Below are 6,736 nucleotides of genomic sequence, written 5' to 3' on the forward strand. Positions count from 1 at the left end.
ATGATTTCAGAATGATTTTTCTGACTCATTTACAGAGCTTGCCCATGGCATCTGAGTATAACACAGGTAAAGATGATGTCCCTTCAGGAGGAGAGAGATTGGTAAATAAATGGCTGCCTAGTCACACCAGGAAAGCAACAGCATTCCAAACTATGCCTGCCCACTAAAACCCCATGGTATAGGACTTTAAAGTAATGTAAGACTTTACTAACAGTGGGAAAACCACTGAAGGACTATGTGTTTTTAAAAGATTATTCTGGCTGCTATACAGAATACAGATGGAATAGGACAAGGATGGAGCTAAGGAGATGAATCCAGAGTCCGCTGTAGTCATACAGGGAAGAAAAGATGCAGCTTGGTTTAAGGTACTGACAAGTGGGTGATAGTACAAGGAAACAGTGTTCCAGTTTACAAGAGTTTATCTGATGACCTTCTTTGTGGTAAAAATCACATAGCAGAGCTTATCACAAAGGCCGCTTCTAGTATCTCAAAGTACAACTGTGTCATCTCTGTGTCACCATGTGTCTATTAGCTATCCTGTCTATGCTTCAACTTCCTCTTCCAAGAAACAGGCCAATAGTAGGACTTTTGCCTATGAGGTTATTTTGAGAATTAAGCACTAACACTTATAAAGTTCTTAGAATGGAGTTTTGCACATAGTACAAATAAATACAGCTAATATTATTAACTTTCTGTTCTACAGAATGGCAAATGGGTGGGCATAAGTCAGTCTCTCAGTTGTTATAAAGAGAAGGACAAAAAGACAACCTTGCTTTACCCCACTGGTAAATATTAACTGATTCATGATGAGCTAGTCCTTCTACTCAGTGGCTCTGATCTTGCAGTACTATGAATGTCTCTATTGAACAGAATTCAGTTTTGTCCACAGCTGATTCCTGCCCTTGCAGTCAAAACATGGGAGTCTTTAAAAGACACAGGCAAGGTTTTGTTATCCTAACAGGGTTTTCCCTACAGGGAGAAGTTAGGGTATTTCTTCCCTTCTCTCCGGGCATCCTGAAGAATCTCTAACAATGTCTGTGTCTCTTCTGTGGCTCTAGTCCTGTTAGCAGTATCCTCCAAGTCATCTTCGGGGCTTCCCAGGTGGCTCAGTGCTAAAGAATCCATCTGCAATACAGGAGATGTGGCTTTGATCCCTGGGTTGGGTGATCCCCTGGAGAAGGAAATGGCAACCCACTCCAGAGCTCTTGTCTAGAAAATTCCATGGACAGAGGAGCCTGGTGGGTTACAGTCCATGGGATCCCAAAGAGTTGGATACAACTTAGCAACTAAACAACAACAAATAGCATCCTCACCCTTTGCCCAGTGACTGGTCCACCTCTCATCATGTGATGTCTAGCTGTAGCCTGAGTCTAACTTCTGGTGTCTGGGAACCACACACATTTGTCTATTGTCCTTCCAGTCCGAGAGTGATGATCAGAGTTTCTCCGAGGTGCTTGCACCACCCCTTGTCTAGCTTCTCTGTGTTCCATCACCTGGGTGATCAATTCTCTGTATTAATTCCCTCTGTTTGAGAGATTGAAGGTAGTTTTTGTTTTCCTGGCTAGATGATGATAAAACATTCATGGAGTTGATATATTCATGGAGTTGATGTAATACAACACATTGGCAAAGATCAGAGCCCACTATGCACAGAATTATATAAACATTTGGAGGCAGGAAATTTGGGAGGGCATAGTTTATCTTCCATGAGCTTTCATAATAATTTTATCCATTTATTTATTTATTTTGGCTGCCCTGGGCCCTGCTTGCTGTGCTCAGGCTTTCTCTAGTTGTGGCAAGCAGGGGTCTACTGTTCGTCGCGGTGTGCAGGCTTCTCATTATGGTGGCTTCTCTTGTTGCAGAGCACAGGCTCTAGGGTGCAAAGTTTTCAGTAGTTGTAGCGCATGGGCTGGGTGGTGCTGCTGCCAGACTCTAGAGCTTGGGCTCAGTACTTGTGGCACACTGGCTTAGTTTCCAGGGGGCATGTGGAAACTTCATGGACCAGGGAACTCGAACCTGTGTCTTCTGCATTGGTAGGCAGATTCTTATCCACTGCACCACCACGGAAGTCCCACAACAATGGTAAATGATGCTTAAACTTTTGTTGGGAAGATAATAGCTGCTTTTTTAAGAAAAAAAAGAGAAGTGTAAAAATAAAACCTTTTTTTACTAATTACTATTAATAAGTGAATTAATAAACCTCTCCTCTATTGTATTAATACTTGTGTACTTCACAGTAGGGCTTGGGATAGGAGGTGGAAGAAGCAGTGTTTATATATATCAGATTCAATTTCAGTTTGTTAGATCGGAGCTATTTAAGATAACATAGATACCAATTTAACATCAACTCTATGATAGCAAAGTTTGTGAGAGATGGGTAGGAGAGAAGTGAGGATTTATTAATCAAGACTCATCTGACCCCTACTCCTGCTAAATGAAACACCCGCAGGAGGCAGTGACAGTTACTAAGGAGGAACAAGCAGGCTTTGTAATCACAGCTTTCTGCTTGCCTGGAACAAGAAAACAGAGGCAGGGAGAGATCCTTCCTTCCAGGGGCAGACTGGATATGTTCCTTTGAAATACACTGAAGTATCCAACCTCACATTCCACCTTAACCCCTAGGTATCTTCTCTTCAAAGACGTATCCTGAGCTTTCTCTTTTTATCCATGAGCACAGACACCTGTTTAGACATTGCACATAAGAACATCGGCTCACATGACTTTAAATCTTACAAATCAGTTATAGTCTTCTTGGCAATTGATATATCCCAAGGGCCTCCAACAATACAAATATCCAAGAATAACTCTTAGATATCCAAGAATCACTCAATCTGAAAGAACTTACTTCAAAAAGTATAAAATATTTTAGAATTTGTAAAGAGTGTATCACATTTATTTTGTAGCCAACCCAGAAAGTCTATATGCCAAACAACAATCATTATTAACTCAGCTATAAAACTCCTTAAGATGCATCTCTTAATTTCTCTTCATTACATGCTTTCCTGTAAGTCAGTGTCTATTCTACCACCTTAAGATTCCAGGAAGGGATCAAACAGCAATGAGGGTCTTATCTTCCACACGAAGAACTACCTTAAGCTTTACAAAGGCTGCAGACAGCTCGCCTTCTGTGCTGAAGCCAGAGAAGAGTGAACAAAATCACTCCCCTGTTGGTAAGGCGGAGTTGGCAGCTGTCTCTTAACAACTGAATCCCAAGGCTAAATAGCGCTACAGTGTCTTCTTGCATCAGCCTCAGTCTCCTGGAGCACATTCAGAGTGTCTTTTTTTTTTTTTTTAAGATTTTAAATAATAGTCAATTTTACAACTTTCTACTATAGTAGTTTAAAATCAAAATGTGTTATCAAAGCCGACCTCACTTCGAAATCAATAATAAAACATCAAAAAGTATTACAAAATTATAAACAGACCAACAGAAGGCTGAGAAAATTTGTACATATGGTATAGAGTACCTAAACACTATACAGTATAGAGTGCATATTGGTACAGATGAAAGACCCAGTTTAATTATATTGCTCTTGTGCCTGAAAAAAATACTTGACGTTAAGTTCTTTCCACATTAATTCCTAAATAACTTCTCTTCAAAGACATATCTCTTGAACTTCCTTTTCCTATTAGGAGCGCAGAGCACAGTTTGTACACTGCATAGGAGAATTCCAGGATATTACTCACAGGTCTTTAATTAAATCTCTCCTCTCCTTTTTATTTCAATTCTCTTCCTTTCCATCCCTCTTTTCTTTCTTCAAGTTTCTTTATTTAGCAAAAACCTGATCCCTACCATTTCCTTAAGTTCCAACCCTTGTCCTGAGATTTACTCTCTTCCTTTTTCCACAAAAATATCTTAAAATTTTACATACACTCACTTCCTAGCTCTTTAAACTGTTTGAAATCAAGAGGTTACTGCTGCTGCTGTTGCTGCTGCTAAGTCACTTCAGTCGTGTCCGACTCTGTGCGACCCCATAGACGGCAGCCCATCAGGCTCCCCCGTCCCTGGGATTCTTCAGGCAAGAACACTGGAGTGGGTTGCCATTTCCTTCTCCAATGCATGAAAGTGAAAAGTGAAAGTGAAGTCACATTTTAAAACTTCAGATGTCTTTTGTGAAAATTAGCAACAAGATCCCACTGTCACTAGCAATTGACAAAATTGACGATAAAACCATTATAATATTATTAAGAAAATTCATTCAGCTATTGGAAACTATTCATGGGATTCAAGGTCCAGAATGTAATCTACATGCTTCCATTGCATCATTCCCTACTCTTGGGTTGTTTTCTTTGTGGCAAAGCTGGTCTGAATTGTGCAATGAGTAATGAGGAAAAGATCTGTGTTTCAGTATGAGTAAAGGGGTAGTAAGAGCAGTATTTCCTCCCCTAAGTCAGGAATAGGCAGAGTGGTAGCCTCAGCAGCATCAGAAGGGAAGATGAGAACTAGCAGATGAACCAACGAGAGGACCCTGTTCCTAAGCACCCCTAAGGCAATAAACGGAGAAACTTGCAGGAAGAGCTGAGGGAGCTCATTTCTGGCAGACTCATTGGGAGTTCAAATCACTGTGATTTGGGTTACATGTATTTCTAACAAATTTAAAGAAGAATAAAATTCATAAAAGACTCAGATATTAGAAAACTACACTGTAAATTTTATGGATTTTACTCAAACAGTAAATATTCATTCAGTGTTTTCTATGTATAGGGAAGAAAAGGAGTTATAAAAGGACTCTATTATTGAGAAATTCACAATCTACAATAAAAATTCCAAATAAAAAGAGGAAATTATAAGACCCTTAAAAGTATCAAAATTTCATGAGCATATATAAAAAAGAAAAAATTATTTCTGAGATGAAGATTCAGGTAAGCTTTAAGTGGATCCATGAAGGGTAACACAGTGACAATGTCTAAAGGAAAATCTGGATGACAGATACAGGTATAAAACCCATTTCCATCATGCATCAATCAAGGAACAGAAAACCCGAAGTATAAATTAAGCTAACTTGGCTTTAGTCTTTTTGCCCAACAAGAATGTCTGGCTAAGTGACAGTGTAGCAGCTCCCACCCAGTATTATCCATGCCTTGGGCTCTTTTCATAGTTTTGCTTATTAGATCTTCCCTGGTGGATCAGACGGTAAAGCCTCTGCCTACAATGCGGGAGACCTGGGTTCAATCCCTGGATCAGGAAGATCTCCTGGAGAAGGAAATGGCAACCCACTCCAGGATTCTTGCCTGGAAAATCCCATGGACGGAGGAGCCTGGTTAGGCTACAGTCCATGGGGTTGCAAAGAGTCAGACACGACTGAGCGACTTCACTCACTTAACTCACTCATTTTAGTGTTAGACCCCAAACCTGATAGTCCCTGCTTCATCAGGCATCTCAGCCCTGCTTCTGAAGAAGAAGGACGAAGGAAGACACATAGAGGTGACCATACAACATGGTCAAAAATCCCTAGCAGACTGCAACTTAAGTCTTCTTGGTTGGAACTATGTCACAAAGCACTTTTTGCTCTATGGGGGGTTGGGATATATAGTTGTTGTTGTTTTTTAATCTAGCCACACTGTTCCACCCTTTCAAAAAAAATCAGGGTTCTCCTAAAGAAAAAAAAAAATGGAAGAAAGAGTATTATGGTGGTATCAGCAAGGATGTGCCACAAACCACTTATTAATAGTGCAGCCTAGGTACAAAACACTAATTCTTCTTAATGTCAGTTTCTTCAGCTGTGAGCTGATTATAATAATACCTTCTTATTAGGTAATTGGAGAAGGTGATGGCACCCCACTCCAGTACTCTTGCCTGGAAAATCCCATGGTCGGAGAAGCCTGGTGGGCTGCAGTCCATAGCGTCGTGAAGAGTCGGACACGACTGAAGTGACTTACAGCAGCAGCATTAGGTAATTGAGTGGGGATTCAGTTCAGTCAGTTCAGTCGCTCAGTCGTGTCCAGCTCTTCGCGACCCCATGAATCGCAGCACGCCAGGCGTCCCTGTCCATCACCATCTCCCGGAGTTCACCCAGACCCACGTCCATCGAGTCAGTGATGCCATCCAGCCATCTCATCCTCTGTCGTCCCCTTCTCCTCCTGCCCCCAATCCCTCCCAGCATCAGAGTCTTTTCCAATGAGTCAACTCTTCGCATGAGGTGGCCAAAGTACTGGAGTTTCAGCTTTAGCATCATTCCTTCCAAAGAAATCCCAGGGCTGATCTCCTTTAAAATGGACTGGTTGGATCTCCTTGCAGTCCAAGGGACTCTCAAGAGTCTTCTCCAACACCACAGTTCAAAAGCATCAATTCTTTGATCCTCAGCCTTCTTCACAGTCCAACATCCATACATGACCACAGGAAAAACCATAGCCTTGACTAGATGGACCTTTGTTGGCAAAGTAATGTCTCTGCTTTTAAATATGCTATCTAGGCTGTTCATAACTTTCCTTCCAAGGAGTAAGTGTCTTAATTTCATGGCTGCAGTCACCATCTGCAGTGATTTTGGAGCCCCAAAAAATAAAGTCTGACACTGTTTCCACTGTTTCCCCATCTATTTCCCACAAAGTGATGGGACCGGATACCCTCATCTTAGTCTGCTGAATGTTGAGCTTTAAGCCAACTTTTTCACTCTCCACTTTCACTTTCATCAAAAGGCCTTTTAGTTCCTCTTCACTATCTGCCATAAGGGTGGTGTCATCTGCATATCTGAGGTTATTGATATTTCTCCTGACAATCTTGATTCCAGCTTGTGTT

Source organism: Bison bison, unplaced genomic scaffold (genome assembly GCF_000754665.1).
Source record: "Bison bison bison isolate TAMUID 2011002044 unplaced genomic scaffold, Bison_UMD1.0 scf7180017864452, whole genome shotgun sequence".
Classification (NCBI taxonomy): domain Eukaryota; kingdom Metazoa; phylum Chordata; class Mammalia; order Artiodactyla; family Bovidae; genus Bison; species Bison bison.